At 52.6% G+C, this 16450-nt stretch overlaps 1 pseudogene; it reads left to right on the top strand.

Moving 5' to 3' along the window:
* The first annotated feature begins 6947 nt into the window (after positions 1-6947).
* On the top strand, positions 6948-16244 carry LOC119109507 (solute carrier family 28 member 3-like; annotated as a pseudogene).
* Positions 16245-16450: the final 206 nt, after the last annotated feature.

Genomic DNA, 16450 nt, shown 5'->3' with positions numbered 1-16450 from the left:
GCATGGCGCATCAAGCGCCAGGCATGACACATGCAAGTAAACGATTTTAAGTAGCACGCATCACACATCAAGGCATTGATCATATTCGCATAATCGGCCATGATAAGCCATGAACGCTAAGGTCAGGTCGCTGATCTCTTACAAGAAAATTACTTCCCTTATTTTTCTGTCTGTATGGTCCTGTGCTCTGTAGATGACGTTGTGCGCTTAAAGGGGTATGGGGCTCCTGCCTCCGTAGATTTCATTGTGAGCGTAATTTGTAAAGAAAAGGGTCGCCGAAAGGGGCATTCTTTGTTTTGTTTTTAACGTCTCGCAGGTGTTTATTATACCTCAGACGAATGGGGCGCATGGACAAGCACAGCCTCGAGCACGAAAGCGAGCGTCAAGGAAAGAAAGAGAAGGTCTGCGATCTTGACAAACGCTCCCGTTCGAAACAAGCTTAATGACTATCAGAAGAGGTCGGCCAAAGGAAACGTAAAAGGAAGAAAAGGGAATAGAAAAGACTGGGAAGACCGCGGCTCACGCGCAAAAGAGAAGTGAAATGGATGTCTTTTGCTTTGTATGCGGAATGAAGTACTCACATTCATGTGAACAGCGGATGGAATGCCAAGGGTGCAGGAAATGGGCATGTGTACCATGCACCGATGTAGAAGCCGGATAGATGGGGTATTGGTGTAATTTGTGTCGTTATGAGAGGTAGCAGGTAGACGAGGGGTGATGCGAATCCAGCTATCGATACATCGCTTCCTTTCGCCGCTTAGGTTGTATGGGGCAGTTGTTATCTTTCCCGGTCTTGAACTGTGATGGCCAGAACAACATGACGTCGCTGTATCGAGCCTCAGCACGCTTCGGCTGGGCGCGACCGGCTACAAACCGCCTGTGCGATGGAGCGCTCCCAGTACAGCATCACGGGCCCACGCTGCGCGTGCATCTGGAACACGACACAGCACAGTCCATTGAGGACGTGCACTACGTCCATAAATGCATTTTTGCCTATTTTGTGACATGCATTTTCTGTGTTTTACGTTTTCTTTCGACTCTTGGACGCAGCGTACCAACACGCCCCGTACAGTGTATCGACGTGCTCCGCTTATCCTTGACACAACCGACTTTGTTTTGCAGTTTACCCTCCCTCTCTTTCACATTCAAGGACGTAGCAAAAATTGTCCTGGGTGATAGAAGATAATATGTTCGTTTGGGTAACACAATTTAAAATCTGATAGGTATAAGTGGAGCAAAGCCTTGTCGATCACCGTGCAATCGCATCAGCGCATCCCACCCTTCCCTTTATTAATAAACGTACAAAAACGAAATACACATCTAGATTACAACAGGCAACTACAGCGGCCAGCAGCCGAATGTCAGAAGCAAAGAAAGGCGAGATCGCTACAGAAATAACGTGGAGTTGCGGCAGGAGCTACCTCAAGGTGCGGCAAGTAACGGGCCAAACATTTCATGACTATCACCTCATGATCGGCTTCAGCATAAAATAAATTTAGGTATTAAAAACTTCGTTCACTTCATATGTCATTACTTTCCTTTCTGCGTAGTGTGATCGAGAAAGAGATAGCATGGGTTTGATGATATAGTCAGTGCATCATGTTGCAAAATGTATGTTTTTCTTTGATAAATCAATTCCTTTACCATAAATCGATTCCTGTATCATCCAAATTTCATAACAAGTAGCCAAATATAACAGCTTCCGCCAGTGGACCGTCGTGTGCCCCCGCCAGTCGACCGCCGTCTGACTGCCGCCAGTGGTCCACTGTCCGTCTGCCGCCAGTGGACCGCCGTCGGTCTGCCGCTAGTAGACCACCGTCTGTCTGTCACCGATGAACTACCGTCTGTCTGCCGCTAGTGGTCCATCGTCTGTCTGCCGCTAGTGGACCGCCGTCTGTCTGTCACCGAAGGACCACCGTCTGCCTGCCGCTAGTGGTCCGCCGTCTGTCTGTCACCAACGGACCGCCGTCTGACTGCCGCCAGTGGACCGCCGTCTGGCTGCCGCTAGTGGTCCACCGTCTGTCTCCCGCAGTCATTTGGTGACAACATTGCTTTTTCTCACTCTAGCTGCAAAGAACAGCTTTGTGATGCCACGCCACAAACAGATTATTTTCGTTGCATCTGTTAAGCAAGCGAATGTGGGCGCTTTCACGAGCATGCACACTTGTGATCGATTTATGATGGACTCGGACTTGCTCTAATGTTGCGCTGAAATGAACTGAGGAATGAGAGATGAATTTTGCTATTTGAAAATCACAACGAATCGTTGGCATCGGGACATTCACCTGATCATTATAAGCTGAGTGAGATATGTGAAAACTGTTCCTTAGCTCTTGGAAGTGAGATTGCTCCCAATGAGTCGATGATTGTCGTAACGCAGCATGACATCGCTTCCCGTGGTCAATTGTACATCACAATTTTGTAGCAATTCGCCTCATCTTTAGTCGGCTTACATGGTAAAGTTTTGTTGTACCTGGCCGCACATAAGACGAGTAAAAATTGTGCACATTTGCTGAAGCGCGTTTTGAAACGACCTTATGACTAACTTAACGTGCTACTCAGTGACTTCACCACCTGACGAACTTGGTTAGTCACTTGTTGGATTCAACCGCCGGTGAGTACGCGAAAGAAAACTACTGCGGAAAACACACACGCATTGCAAATAGCACATAATGATGGCTTAAATCCACAGTATCTTAATCCCAAGTGATCTCACGTGACACTGAGTTATGTTTATGCACGAACTAGAACGTGTTCGGTACAACCAAAGTCGTATGTGTATGGTAAAGCAAGTTCATCACGTAGCATGTAGCTATCCGTCACCATAGTATTAATTGGCGAAATGACATTTGGAACCGGTGGAAATGGATGAGGATCCAGTGGCTACCAGAAATGGGTATAGCTGCTAGACCACTCGCTCCTCACCCCCTCGTGGCGTAACCGATGCGTAATGCCCGAGTTTCGCCAGGCACCGTTGCCAGCTGTGGCGAACTGTCTCGAACCTGGCGACTTTCTCGCCGCGCCGGCGACAAAACGATCTGGAGCTTCAATTGTAGTTGGGAACAAAAACCATTTGAGAAAAAAGAGCACACCCTTTGGATACAAACGTTTTCTGCACGACCTCAGTATACGTTGTTAATTTTTGCACGACCCATTGAGTGATGTTTGTCTGTCGACAGCCCATCCGACTCGAAGATATCAGCGGGTGGTGGCAGGAGCCTTTCTTCAATCTCTGAACATGGCCGCGCTGTGCGAGCTTCCGCCAACAGGATGCCGCACAGAGCTCGTAGCTGGCCCTTGCAACTCAAGTCTGTAGGTACAATCCGTCGCGAGTACGCAATGCAAAATTCAAAAAAGGTTTACACTAAAAAACATTCAATGTACAGGACGCAGCCAAAAAAAAACATATGCTGAGAACTTCAAGGCGTCCGGTCTGTCTAATAAGTATCGCAAGCCTCACCAGATGGTGACACCGTCGCCCAAAGCAGTGCGGGGGGCCACTGGCAAGGAAAATGGAAACGCCCGGACAGGAGGGTGCTGTAGAGCAGATGACTGCCAAAGCAAAAAAAGCAAAAGTACTGCCGCAGCCAGGGGGAGAGTCGTTATGAAAGACATTGATGTAAACAAGCGATAGTCGTACAGGCGCGTCGGTAGCGTCTGACAATGTATTTTTGTGTTGTTTACCCTGACAGCACAATTTTGCTCTTGAAATAGAGATTTCTACTAAATAAGCGACCATCTCCATCAGAAAGTGTGGTTGTCGATTGAGTCACGGGTGTTCACCATAATGTCCTGCTTTCGTGTCGTTGGCCAGCGCGCCGCGCCGGCCGTTACCGCGAAATATCCCATTGCACCAAATGGCCACGTTCAGGCATGGGGATTCAGATTAATGCGCATTTGCTCCTCCTGCCACACGGTATGGGTGTGCAGACCTGGAAGAGCTCGCTTAGCGTTCACCGCAGAGCAACCCCGGCACAGCGTATTGGAAAGGGAGAGATAAGCTCACTGCAGCTGTTCATTACAAACGTTACTCAAACAAACATCACGAATTTGCTGTAACCAACAGACAGTTACGATTGCACATTTCATATGAACCAAAACACAGAGTGCACATATCTAAGGACACGTGAAGGAATCTCCCCGTAAAGACCACGGAGTCTTACCCTCTTTGGCCCGTCCCCAAGAGCCTACCTCAGAGAGGCCACGGTGCGGAGTGCCCCGAGAAACCGTTCATCACGTCCCACATCGTGCCCACGCCCTAAGGTGGGACGTTCGCTCCCTCGCGCACATCCTGCACTCGGCTGCGGCACCTGGGATGCCTGGTACGGCTGTTTCCGTCACCTAGCGGCCGGCCGCGTCTCCGACAGCTCGAGCCCGAGGCCCGAGCCGGCGTACACGACAGCTCGGGTGACGCGTCGCCTGGCGACACATCTTCGAACCAACCATCTCGAGGACTCGGTGCAACCGTCCCCGCGCCATACACGAGCCGGCGCCCACGCTCCCTCCCGCTCGTGCACACAATGCCGGCGGCGAGCGGCAAGCGAGTCCCGCACCGCGGCGAGTGAAGTACTTGACAATAACTTGCTTTTCAATATCCACGTTTTAGGTGTAATTTCATGAACATTAACCTAGACACTTCTGAACAATGCAGTTTAGTTTTGCTATAGAATGTATGCTTTACCATTCACAGATCCGTCAAAACGAGTCTATACTGAGGGCTTAGACGGGGAGTCAGAAGAATAGTCAAACCCTTTAATGCATTTGCGACCAAAGGTGGTCGCAAATGGTCGCAGCAATCTACGAACAAAAACTCAATGATTGGCAAGTCACGCCAGGATTGAGCCGCATTGCAATTGTACAGAGATAAAAGTGAAAGCTCATTTTAGCACCTCACTCACTCTCTCTCTCTCTCTCTCTCTCTCTCTCTCTCTCTCTCTCTCTCTCTCTCTCTCTCCTCTCTCTCTCTCTCTCTCTCTCTCTCTCCTCTCTCTCTCTCTCTCTCTCTCTCTCTCTCTCTCTCTCTCTCTCTCTCTCTCTCTCTCTCTCTCTCTCTCTCTCTCTCTCTCTCTTCTCTCTCTCCTCTCTCTCTCTCTCTCTCTCTCTCTCTCTCTTTCTCTCTCTTCTTCCAGGAAGTCTCCTGGACAAAATGAGGCCTCCCCAAAGGGGGGGGGGGGGGGGGGGGGCGGGGCTCTTCGACATTGTCGCATTCAAGGTAAAGGGACACCAAGCATACCCTCTTATAAATTAGATAATTCTGAATGGGAGTCTTATAATTATCCAGTAAAGGTCTCGCTAAAATAAAACAGGGTCTCCTGTTCACGCAAAGGGCCCCTGATAAATAAGCGAGTCTCCTTTTGTAGAACAGATTATCTCTAATTCACGAAACGGGGCCTCCAAATTTCACAAACGGGCCTCGCCATCCAAAAACGGGGCATCTTGAGTCGGAACCGCGACAATCTGGTGCATGAAATCAGATCAGAAATGAGGCCTCTGCTCTGTAGCTCTGTATCAGAAATGAGGCCTCTTTAGCCTAGAGGGTGCATTCTAATCCAGAGGGGCCTCCATGTTTGTAACGGGGCCTACCGAGCCAGCAAATGCACCCCCTTGATACAACATCGGGCCTTCCAATCCATAGCATGGGTTACCTCATTCATAAAGATGGCCTCATGGTCCAGAAAACGAACCTCTTAGTGCAGAAAAGGGTCTTCTGAGTCCGATTTATTACGCTCTAGCTCAGTTTTTGGAGGCCCGTTGGTCGAACTTTTAATCATCGACGAGTAGCTTCAATGCCTTTTAGCTTGAGAAAAAGGGACCTCCACAAAATTTGTTTGGTTAAAAAGATACTTATTCCCCCTGCCGGCCCTGCCTCCTTCCCCCATCTGCTGCGCCGCTCCTGGTACCCGCGTTGGGAGACCCGGAGTTCTACAACACATCATGCCGATGCTGAACTTTCTGTCAGGGGCCATTTGTGGTGAAAAAAGAAAAATGCGACCCTCGGCGGCCCTCACTTTTGGCTTTATCCCTGTTACGTAGATGCTCTACTGTCAACATCAACTAATACCCTGGGGGAGGGGTCAGGGAAGGGAAGGGGAGGGCTTTATGCGACCCTCTGAGGTTTTCTTATGATAACTCTCCGGCATGTCAGATAATCGCGCCCAAATTTTCAAAAGCCTATTTGGCATCTGATGGGCGTGTTTTGACATAAAAGCCCGTCCCTAGCCATTCCGGTTTCGCAGCAGCGGCGTTTTTTTTTTTTTAGAAACACTTCACAGTGATCTACGGCCGGCGTGTGCGGCTGGCAGCAACCGACTTTCCCACGGACCGCCTGAGGCAGGCCAACATTGCTATATTAGCGGAGCCATACTTCATAAACATGTGCCTGAGACGCGTGAAAAAAATACATAAGTGCACTCCGAATTGAATAGGGAGCACGCATGTTCAGGTTCTGTGTCACAAGAAGACATGGAATTGTACATATAAGTACGCAAATCTGAAGAAGTTTGATATCCGGGAAAATTTGACATTTTGACCCAACGCAGTGTGGTTCATTTTCGTCCTAGCAACATAAAACCAATTACTTATCGCGAGATGTCGTTCCGACCAAGTCACTGATGTTTTTTCACTAAGTTCCATCTTGCTTACTTTGGAAACGGCACCGGGGTTCGCATCGATCACCTCAATAGCATGCGACGGCCACGTCCACCGGCATTGTGCCATTCTAGCCTAACTCTGACGGCTGTTGACCCGCTCACAACCACTGTGTGTGTTGAGGGTGAGGCGATTGTGCATGCTGCTGTATGTCCTCAGGTTGCTTTAAGGGGTCCTGCACCCAGTACCTCCTGGCTTGAAATCGCTGCGTTGGGTGCGCGGGGTCGAAGTTCGTTCACTGCGACTTATCATTTTAAAACGGGCCGGGGGGTGGAGGGGGGGTGGGGTGGGGTGGGGTGAACTTTTGGTCGTGTGTTCAAAGTGGTATACAACTGTCAGACGTTAATAAGGTTTTTTACGTCATGCTAAATCGTTTGAAAATGACTGCTGTGGCCGAAAGCGTCAGTTCCGGGCAAATAAATTCGTTCCCTGCTGACGAATAGTATGCATCCTATTGGGATGGCAGAGTACAGCTTCGCAACATTAGAACACTGTACAAGCTTGTGCAATGGTTCATGTCATACCTAATTCAAGCAAATGAGAAGTTAGTGGTTTCAGTATTCATGCAACAAGCTATGACTATCGGAGAGCTCAGGTAATCCCTGCGTCACACGAAATGATGCTGATAGCGATTAAAACTGTGCTCGGGAATGGTTATTAACGCGCCCTATTATTAAACCTACGCATGACTTGGCCTCTGCAATTGTCATTGATTCATTACCCATGTTCAGGAGACATGTGCAAGGCTCAGAAACCTCAGCTTACGTGCCCTGCTCGATTTGGCGCTGTTGCCAAAGACGCCAGCGCCCGAAAGTAGGGAGGTTTAAACTTCAAACGCCGATATCTTAAGGCCATCAAAGAATGCCTAATGCGACATGGAAGGGGCGATGGGCCCTCCATACGAATCTGTTCACCTCTGGCCATCCTGTACAGGTGCGCACGGCTGGAGCCCCTGACCTTGCCGCGTGACCTTCAAGCGGGTTGTCGGGGTGTGGACGGCCGTCGCGGCCCTGGCTCGTCGCTATAGGACGGCCGGCCGTCGTCAGGGTCCTTGCTAAGACGATCGCATTGGCTGGTATTGGTAAGTGCCACCAGGCGTAATGCATATATTCATTTCCGCGATATTTCCGTGACATGAATTTACATGGCAAAGCAAGTGGTGTGTGATGCGGTGCTCACATACCATTGGCATGTTAGGTTAGGCGGCATGTTAGGTTAGATGGCATGTTAGGGCCAGCTCATACCAAGGGCTGAGCTGGCCCTAACATGCCATCGTGTTGTCACTGGGATCACCCTTAGTGTGCGGAGACGTTCGGTCACCCGATTGGCAGGAGGCCTTGGAAGGGAGCAGAAGGTGCGTTCGCATCGCCGCCGTCCGCCCCTCATAAGTCGGCGCGGTGATGGACGCTCCGCAACGGAGGACCGTCCTGCACCGTCCCCCCCCCCCCCCCACCCCAGTGCCCCGCTGCGCCGCGTTCGTCGCCAGCTCGAGCTATCTGGCCAGCCAGCTGGCGGACTGGAGCGTAAAATAAGGAAGGCCGTGGCAGGCTCAGTGGTCGACACGGCGGGCGTGCCGGACAAGTGCTCTGCTTTTTTGCTACAGTACTGTTGGTACCCAAATTCGTCTCACGTGGCTCGTACAGTATACGACCGGGTCCACGATAAGTTAAATATACGACCCAAGTTAAATATACGACCGCGTCCACGGCAATACCGGCATGCAGCATGTGCGACGTCATGTTGCACTCGGACAATGCCGGCGTTGTAAAGGACCTGTGGACTGATAGGAGCCCTTGGCCCTGCCTGCCGTTTTTGTGTGGACTTTTTGCGCCGGGAACTTGTCATACGGCACAGTGAATCGCGCGCCGATCTGGTGGACGCACCGTCTCTTGCAGGCACGGGTTCGACATTTTTCCCAATCAATGGCAGGTCTGGAAGGCCGCCATCACCCGGCCAATCATCCTTCGTTGATCCTGTTTCGCGTGCTGAAGTCTGATGTGCTCGTTCTCTGTGTTTGTGGATGGGCAGAGACGGGCTTCCGGCCGAGCAGTACACGCTGCCAGTTCCGAGCGCAGGGCGCAGCTTGAACAAGACCCGAATAAGTCTTGGTCAGTTTGATCCAACGCTTCTTAAATGCTTAGAAAGCGCTCAGATGAGATCGGTAGTTCAGTGAGATGAGCGAGTGCCATGCATGATTAACTCTAAGGAGGGTCATACTCAGTTTCATACTCAGTCATAACAGTACCATGGTCTAATGTCAATCCCTGCTGTGCGAAAGTCGGTATTGACTGGTAGCCTCAAATGGCGCGACGGGCCTTCTGAGTTCTAAGGACGCACGTGATTCTCAGAGTCCTTAGAGGTCGCACCTCGACGCCTGCCTTACGCTGCGTTACTGGCCCATGTTAAGACGAATCATGTTTCGTGCCTTATCGCGTCCGTGCCGTTCACCTAGCAACCACTCCGGCCAATCCATGAAAAGTCGAGAGCTGACATTCATGGAATGCCTCCCATTCATGACCTGTCGAGCTCAGGTGACTTACGTCGTCGCCTTGCTTTCAGAGCGATCCCGCAAAGCTGCAGTCGCTGGCCGACGAGGATCCGGAGGATAACTCACAGGCAGTGGATGCACCAGAAGACCCTGGCCAACCGGACAGCCTGTGCTCCAAAGCCGTGCTCATGTTCAGGTCTGCTTTGACGAACTTCTTGAAAGGACATCAAACGCTCCTACGGCGGCTCTTCTACGTGTGTCTTTTCCTGGCCTACAACGCATACCTGGGCTGTGCGATCCACCACGCGGTGATGTACGGCGACGGCATCCACTTCTGTGACGGCGTCGGCTTCCTCATCATCATCACTGCACTGGCCTACGTGGGTCTGCTGTACTACAAGGTGCTGGTGCCAGTATTAGGCGAACTGGTACAACGCCGTGTCTTCCGGCCAACGGGAATTGTGTTCGGCAAACTCTGGTCAAGCAGGTGCGTACTCGGTTATGCAGACTGACGGAGCTGCGTGACCAACGTTTTTAGCAGTATTCCTGTATGCATAATGGAAGGGAATGTTCCACATTTGAAGATATTGAAGCAAATATCAGACATGATAGAACAAGCAAACATCAGACATGATGATGCTCACTTATCACTATTGATGCAATTTTTAAGTGCAAAAGCCTGCTCTAGGCTGCATAATTCTCCGTTTAGTAAATGTGCTCTTCAATGCATCATGGTTTGATTACGTCATCATACCTAGCACAACATTGATTGAGAGTTAATTAAAGTTCGTATAGCTGGAAATGGGGCTCACGAGCGCCAGATATGGACACACCGACATTTCTATATTTTTGGGGGCTTGATCGCCGCACGGCTCATGAAATGACAGAATTTGAATGGCGTTATTATGACATCACATGAATGCCAAGGTGACTTTAAAATACTCTCCGCGATATACATTTCCCCATTTTCTCGGGCGTGTAGCTCAGAAATTAGTGAGGCATAGCTCTTGAGAAGGGCAGGGGTTGTGAAAAGCACTAAAGGGTCTTCGAGATAACTTTTTCGATTCAAAACCCCACATAAATGTGGAACACTCCCTTGCAAGTTTTTCTGGCACAAATCTGTGAATAATACGGCATAACAACCGTTCGGAAGTCTAGGAGACGGCTCTTTCTCTGCACCAGTATCACAGTATCGCTTAAGTCATGATATGGTTGACGACAATTAACTTTATAGGTCATCCACCCGGCCCAGGCAGCATGTCTGTTCGGCTGAGGTGAATGTTTAGAGCCGTCATATACCAAATGTCATGCACCAAAGGGCCAAAAGCTCAATATGTTAGCAATCAACGGTTTCATCATTATGCAAGCTTTGCGGCTGCAGCTAATTCATTTTGAGCCTCCATCGTAACCTGAGCCTAACAAAGAACTCAATGCTAAACTCCTGGCTCTAACCGTTACACATCCGCCCACATCGGGTAAAACCAGAGCTCTGCCCCCCTTGTGGCAAGGGTAACTGTTGGAGTGAGTTGGTGTGATGGTGGTCGGAGTCGGCTGGCCCTGGCCCTGCCCCTCTGACCAGCATGCAGGGCTGCAGGTTGGTGCGTCTCGGCGCTGCCACCGCCGCCCTAGCCGCCATCGTCGTCTACCTGATCCTGGACACGCGGGAGGAGCGCTCGCGCATAGTGTCCGCGTTCGGCGCGCTCGTGTTCGTGCTGGTCTGCTGGGTGTGCTCCCGCCACCCGGGTAAGGTGAGCACGCGCCAGCTGAGCGGCGCAAGTGGTCGTCGTGTCGGGAGAGCGACCGCGCGCCACTACGATCGCGCCACTAGAAATCACTGCTCTTTGCCGTTTTCATGAGCTCGGCGACGACGGCTGCTAAACGCTGGAAGTGGATGGAGATATCATCGCAGCCAAGCAAACCTTCGGCTTGGGCTGAGGCTGAAGATGTGCACTCGGACATAATGACACTGAGTCGCTGATGCACATGTATTGCGATTCTAAAAGTATTAGACCATACCGAAAAATCTGTAGGGCGCAGCTGAAACTTGTCACAAAATCAAGAGGCATATTTTTAAAGTTCTAATCGGCGCAAAAAAGGACAACAGCGCATGAGCAGAATCACCACAGCATCACACTGTTCACCATCGAGTCGTTATGTACGCAGGTGAGCCTCATGGGTCACATGGTGGCCGATATCCTCATGGGCCCCAACAGCCCCGGCAGCTCCCCACGGAAAACACCCAGCACCTTCTGGCGGTTTTCCATGAAATTAGCGTCTTTCTGAGCTCGCCAGCTAATATCAGTACGTACACTGACATTGACACAGGCCGAAAGTTTTCACTGTCCCGGAGCTGCATAGAGCTCCGTGAACACGTGCAACAAACCGTGTATTCAGTCTCGACAGTCCTTCCAGAGTAGACTACGTTGTGTGCCGTTGCCAAGTCCGGCCAGAACACATCGCCTTTGTGTCTGTGGTACCCGTCTACCCGCGCTTTTAGACGTGCCAGTTCGTATTTCTTGCAGATTTCTCCATTTGCTGCGCTCCTGTACACACTCATTTTGTTAAGCATTCATCATAATCAAAGAACGTGCACATACAGCATCCGGAGGTTGGCCTACCACAGTTAATTCTATCGCAAAAGATGCAAGCTTTGCAAACCCAACCCCACTCGCCCTGACCGAACACGACCCAAAAACCCGACCTGATCTGACCTGAACTGACCTGACCAGTACCCGATACATCCCGCCCGACTAGGTCAGAAAGTGGGAAGACTGAACCCCCCCCCCTTCCCTGTACAAGCATTTAGCTCCGGGCATCAACAGGCCAGTCATTTCTTTCCAAGCCTACGTCGCAGTTATTCTTCACGAAAAAAGGTTGGGCCATAGCCCACTCCGCCCCTTCATGCGGTTTCACGGCAACTAGCGTTCTCTCGACATCGACTTTTCATGATGTTATTCCACGGTCGCCATGCAGTCGCCCGTGCCACGCACAAATATCGCTAAACGGCACATATAGCCGCAGTCGGTGTTAAACTCAGGATTGATGTCATGCTGATGCGGTGATGCCGGCGATGACGTTCGTCAGTAGCGTGGTGAGTGATGTCATGCTGATGCGGTGATGCCGGCGTTGACGTTCGTCAGTAGCGTGGTGAGTGTGTCATGCTGATGCGGTGATGCCGGCGATACTTCGTCAGTAGCGTGGTGAGTGATGTCATGCTGATTAGTGTATGGCCGGCGATGACTTCGTCATAGCGTGGTGAGTGATGTCATGCTGATGCGGTGATGCCCGATGACGTCGTCAGAGGCCGGGTGATGATGTCATTCTGATGCGGTAGGCCGGTGATGACGTTCGTCAGTAGCTGTGAGTGAATTGCATGCTGATGCGGTGATGCCTGCGATGACGTTCTCAGTAGCGTGGGAGTTATGTCATGCTGATGCTGGTTATGCCGGCGATGACGTTCGTCAGTAGCGTGGTGAGTGATGTCATGCTGATGCGGTGATGCCGGTGATGACGTTCGTCAGTAGCGTGGTGAGTGATGTCATGCTGATGAGGTGATGCCGGCGATGACGTTCGTCAGTAGCGTGGTGAGTGATGTCATGCTGATGCGGTGATGCCGGCGATGACGTTCGTCAGAGGCGTGGTGAGTGATGTCATGCTGATGCGGTGATGCCGGCGATGACGTTCGTCAGTAGCGTGGTGAGTGATGTCATGCTGATGCGGTGATGCCGGTGATGACGTTCGTCAGTAGCGTGGTGAGTGATGTCATGCTGATGAGGTGATGCCGGCGATGACGTTCGTCAGTAGCGTGGTGAGTGATGTCATGCTGATGCGGTGATGCCGGCGATGACGTTCGTCAGTAGCGTGGTGAGTGATGTCATGCTGATGCGGTGATGCGGCGATGACGTTCGTCAGTAGCGTGGTGAGTGATGTCATGCTGATGCGGTGATGCCGCGATGACGTTCGTCATTAGCGTGGTGAGTGATGTCATGCTGATGCGGTGATGCCGGCGATGACGTTCGTCAGTAGCGTGGTGAGTGATGTCATCTGCTGATGCGGTGATGCCGGCGATGACGTTCGTCAGTAGCGTGGTGAGTGATGTCATGCTGATGCGGTGATGCCGGTGATGACGTTCGTCAGTAGCGTGGTGAGTGATGTCATGCTGATGAGGTGATGCCGGCGATGACGTTCGTCAGTAGCGTGGTGAGTGATGTCATGCTGATGCGGTGATGCCGGCGATGACGTTCGTCAGAGGCGTGGTGAGTGATGTCATGCTGATGCGGTGATGCGCGGGATGACGTTCGTCAGTAGCGTGGTGAGTGATGTCATGCTGATGCGGTGATGCCGGCGATGACGTTCGTCAGTAGCGTGGTGAGTGATGTCATGCTGATGCGGTGATGCCGGATGACGTTCGTCAGTAGCGTGGTGAGTGTCATGCTGATGAGGTGATGCCGGCGATGACGTTCGTCAGTAGCGTGGTGAGTGATGTCATGCTGATGCGGTGATGCCGGCGATGACGTTCGTCGTAGAGGTGTTAAACTCAGGATGTGTCATGCTGATTGCGGTGATGCCGGCGATGACGTTCGTCAGCAGCGTGGTGAGTGATGTCATGCTGATGCGGTGATGCCGGCGATGACGTTCGTCAGTAGCGTGGTGAGTGATGTCATGCTGATGCGGTGATGCCGGCGATGACGTTCGTCAGTAGCGTGGTGAGTGTGTCATGCTGATGCGGTGATGCCGGCGATGACGTTCGTCAGTAGCGTGGTGAGTGATGTCATGCTGATGCGGTGATGCCGGCGATGACGTTCGTCAGTAGCGTGGTGAGTGATGTCATGCTGATGCGGTGATGCCGGCGATGACGTTCGTCAGTAGCGTGGTGAGTGATGTCATGCTGATGCGGTGATGCCGGTCGATGACGTTCGTCAGTAGCGTGGTGAGTGATGTCATGCTGATGCGGTGATGCCGGCGATGACGTTCGTCAGTAGCGTGGTGAGTGATGTCATGCTGATGCGGTGATGCCGGCGATGACGTTCGTCAGTAGCGTGGTGAGTGATGTCATGCTGATGCGGTGATGCCGGCGATGACGTTCGTCAGTAGCGTGGTGAGTGATGTCATGCTGATGAGGTGATGCCGGCGATGACGTTCGTCAGTAGCGTGGTGAGTGTGACAGGAGAGGCCTGGGACAGCCTTTCAAAGCGGTGTGTTCCTTGCAGGTGATCTGGCGTCACGTCATCTGGGGGCTAGGTCTCCAGATCTCGTTCGGCCTCGTTATCCTGCGATGGGAGGTGGGCAAGCAGACCTTCAAATGCATTGGAGACAAGGTGGACACCTTCTTGGGGTACACGAACGAAGGTAGCAAGTTTGTCTTCGGGTTTCTGGTCGATGGAGACTACTTCGTCTTTGCTTTCTCGGTAAGTTTGTTTTCTATATTTTTGTTTTTAATATGCTTAATGCTCTACTATTCCTCTTGAATATTGACCGACTGAGTCCCTTCCTCATATTCCGACATGAGTGACCAAGCGTATCAAACGGCCTCACACTGGTATGATACAGATACAAGGGAGTGGCATCAAACTGCAACGAATTAATTCGGCTCGTCCAAAAAAATGGAGCAATGTCTGGGCATTTCGCCTGTCCTGTAACGCTTCGCATCAAAACAGTGGTCACGGTCACTGTTCATGCCCCAGTTCACTGGCATTTCAGTTCTCGCAGCCAAAGGAATGTGGGCTCCAGATCACTTGTCTGTTGTCTGTCGTCCTCTTGGCTGCAATGATCTACGGATGGTGGTTTGCTGAGGACTGACAACGCATCTGAGGGTCGTAATCGTCGACCCAAAGCAGCCAAAATCTATATCCGTTCTGCAAGAACTGCAGGTGTGGGTCCCGGGTCCCGGTGCCACGTGAATGGGCTCCTTAGCGCATCTGCACGATCCTCGCGTATGCCTTTCAATGTTTCGGAGCTCTAGTAACACCGACCTGTTCCGCTAATGCGCATTCTGTTCGGCAGGTTCTGCCCGTCATCATCTTCTTCAGCTTCGCCATCCAGATCCTGTACTACTACGGCATCATGCAGAGGATCATCGTCAAGCTGGGCTGGTTGCTGCAGGTGACCGTGGGTACCACGGCCTGCGAGTCGCTGAACGCAAGCCGCCAACATCTTCGTCGGCCAGTCGGAGGCGCCGCTGCTGGTGAAGCCGTACCTGGAGCTGCTCACGCAGTCGGAGCTGCACGCCATCATGACGGGCGGCTTCGCCACTATCGCCGGCTCGGTGCTGGCCGCCTACGTGCGCTACGGCGTGTCCGCCTCGCACCTGCTGTCGGCCAGCGTCATGTCGGCGCCGGCCGCGCTAGCCGTCTCTAAGATCATCTACCCGGAGACGCAGCGCTCCCGCACTACGGTCGATGACATCAGCGTCGACAAGGGCGACGAGGTGAACGCGCTGGACGCGGCATCGCGCGGCGCCATGAGCGTCGTCAAGATCTGCGGCTACATCGCCGCCTCTCTCATCGCCTTCATCGCGTTCATCGCGTTCGTGAACGGCGTGCTCGGCTGGCTGGGGGGAGCTGGTGGGCTTCGCGGCCTGGGCGGGCGCGCCTCTGTCGTTCGAGTTCATCGTCTCGCGCGTGTTCCGGCCCGTCGCCTGGCTGATGGGCGCATCCTGGGAGGAGAGCGGCCACTTGGGCGAGCTGATCGCCCTGAAGACCATCCTCAACGAGTTCGTGGCCTACTCGCGCTTGCGCGATATGGTAAAAGAGGGCTTGCTGTCGGTACGCGGAACCGTCATCGCCACCTACGCGCTCTGCGGCTTCTCCAACCTGGGCGCCATGGGCATCCAGATCAGCGGCCTGAGCGCTATGGCGCCGTCGCGACGCTCCGACCTGGCGCGGCTGGCGTTCAGCGCCATGATGGCCGGCAACGTGGCCTGCTTCCTGACCGCCTGCGTCGCAGGTGCGCTCATCAGCGACCCGTCCAGCGTCACGGCCGCCTTCGTCATCGCGGCCGAGAACGCCACCGCCCTGCCGGCGCTGGCCGAGAACGCCACCGTGCTCGCCGAGAACGTCACCGCGCTGGCGACCACGGCCGCCGCGCTGACCTAGGGTGCCGCCGCGTACGGGACTGAGGCGGCGCCGCCGCGCGCGCGCCTCCGTGGGGGCAGCTTCTTAACTGCAGGGACGGGGCGGGGTGGGCGGGTTCTGTGCGGGCGGGACAGGGTGCATTTATCCGTGTGATCCGGTTGTAACAATTCTGCCTGGTGCGGAAGATTTAGACACTTCCTGGTGGCTCAGGTGCATTCCACCTGCATATTACCCTTATATC

The sequence above is a fragment of the Pollicipes pollicipes genome, unplaced genomic scaffold (genome assembly GCF_011947565.3).
Source record: "Pollicipes pollicipes isolate AB1234 unplaced genomic scaffold, Ppol_2.1 Scaffold_7231;HRSCAF=8579_pilon_pilon_pilon, whole genome shotgun sequence".
In the NCBI taxonomy this organism is placed as follows: Eukaryota; Metazoa; Arthropoda; class Thecostraca; order Pollicipedomorpha; family Pollicipedidae; genus Pollicipes; species Pollicipes pollicipes.
This window is presented reverse-complemented; position numbering and strand designations above follow the sequence as displayed.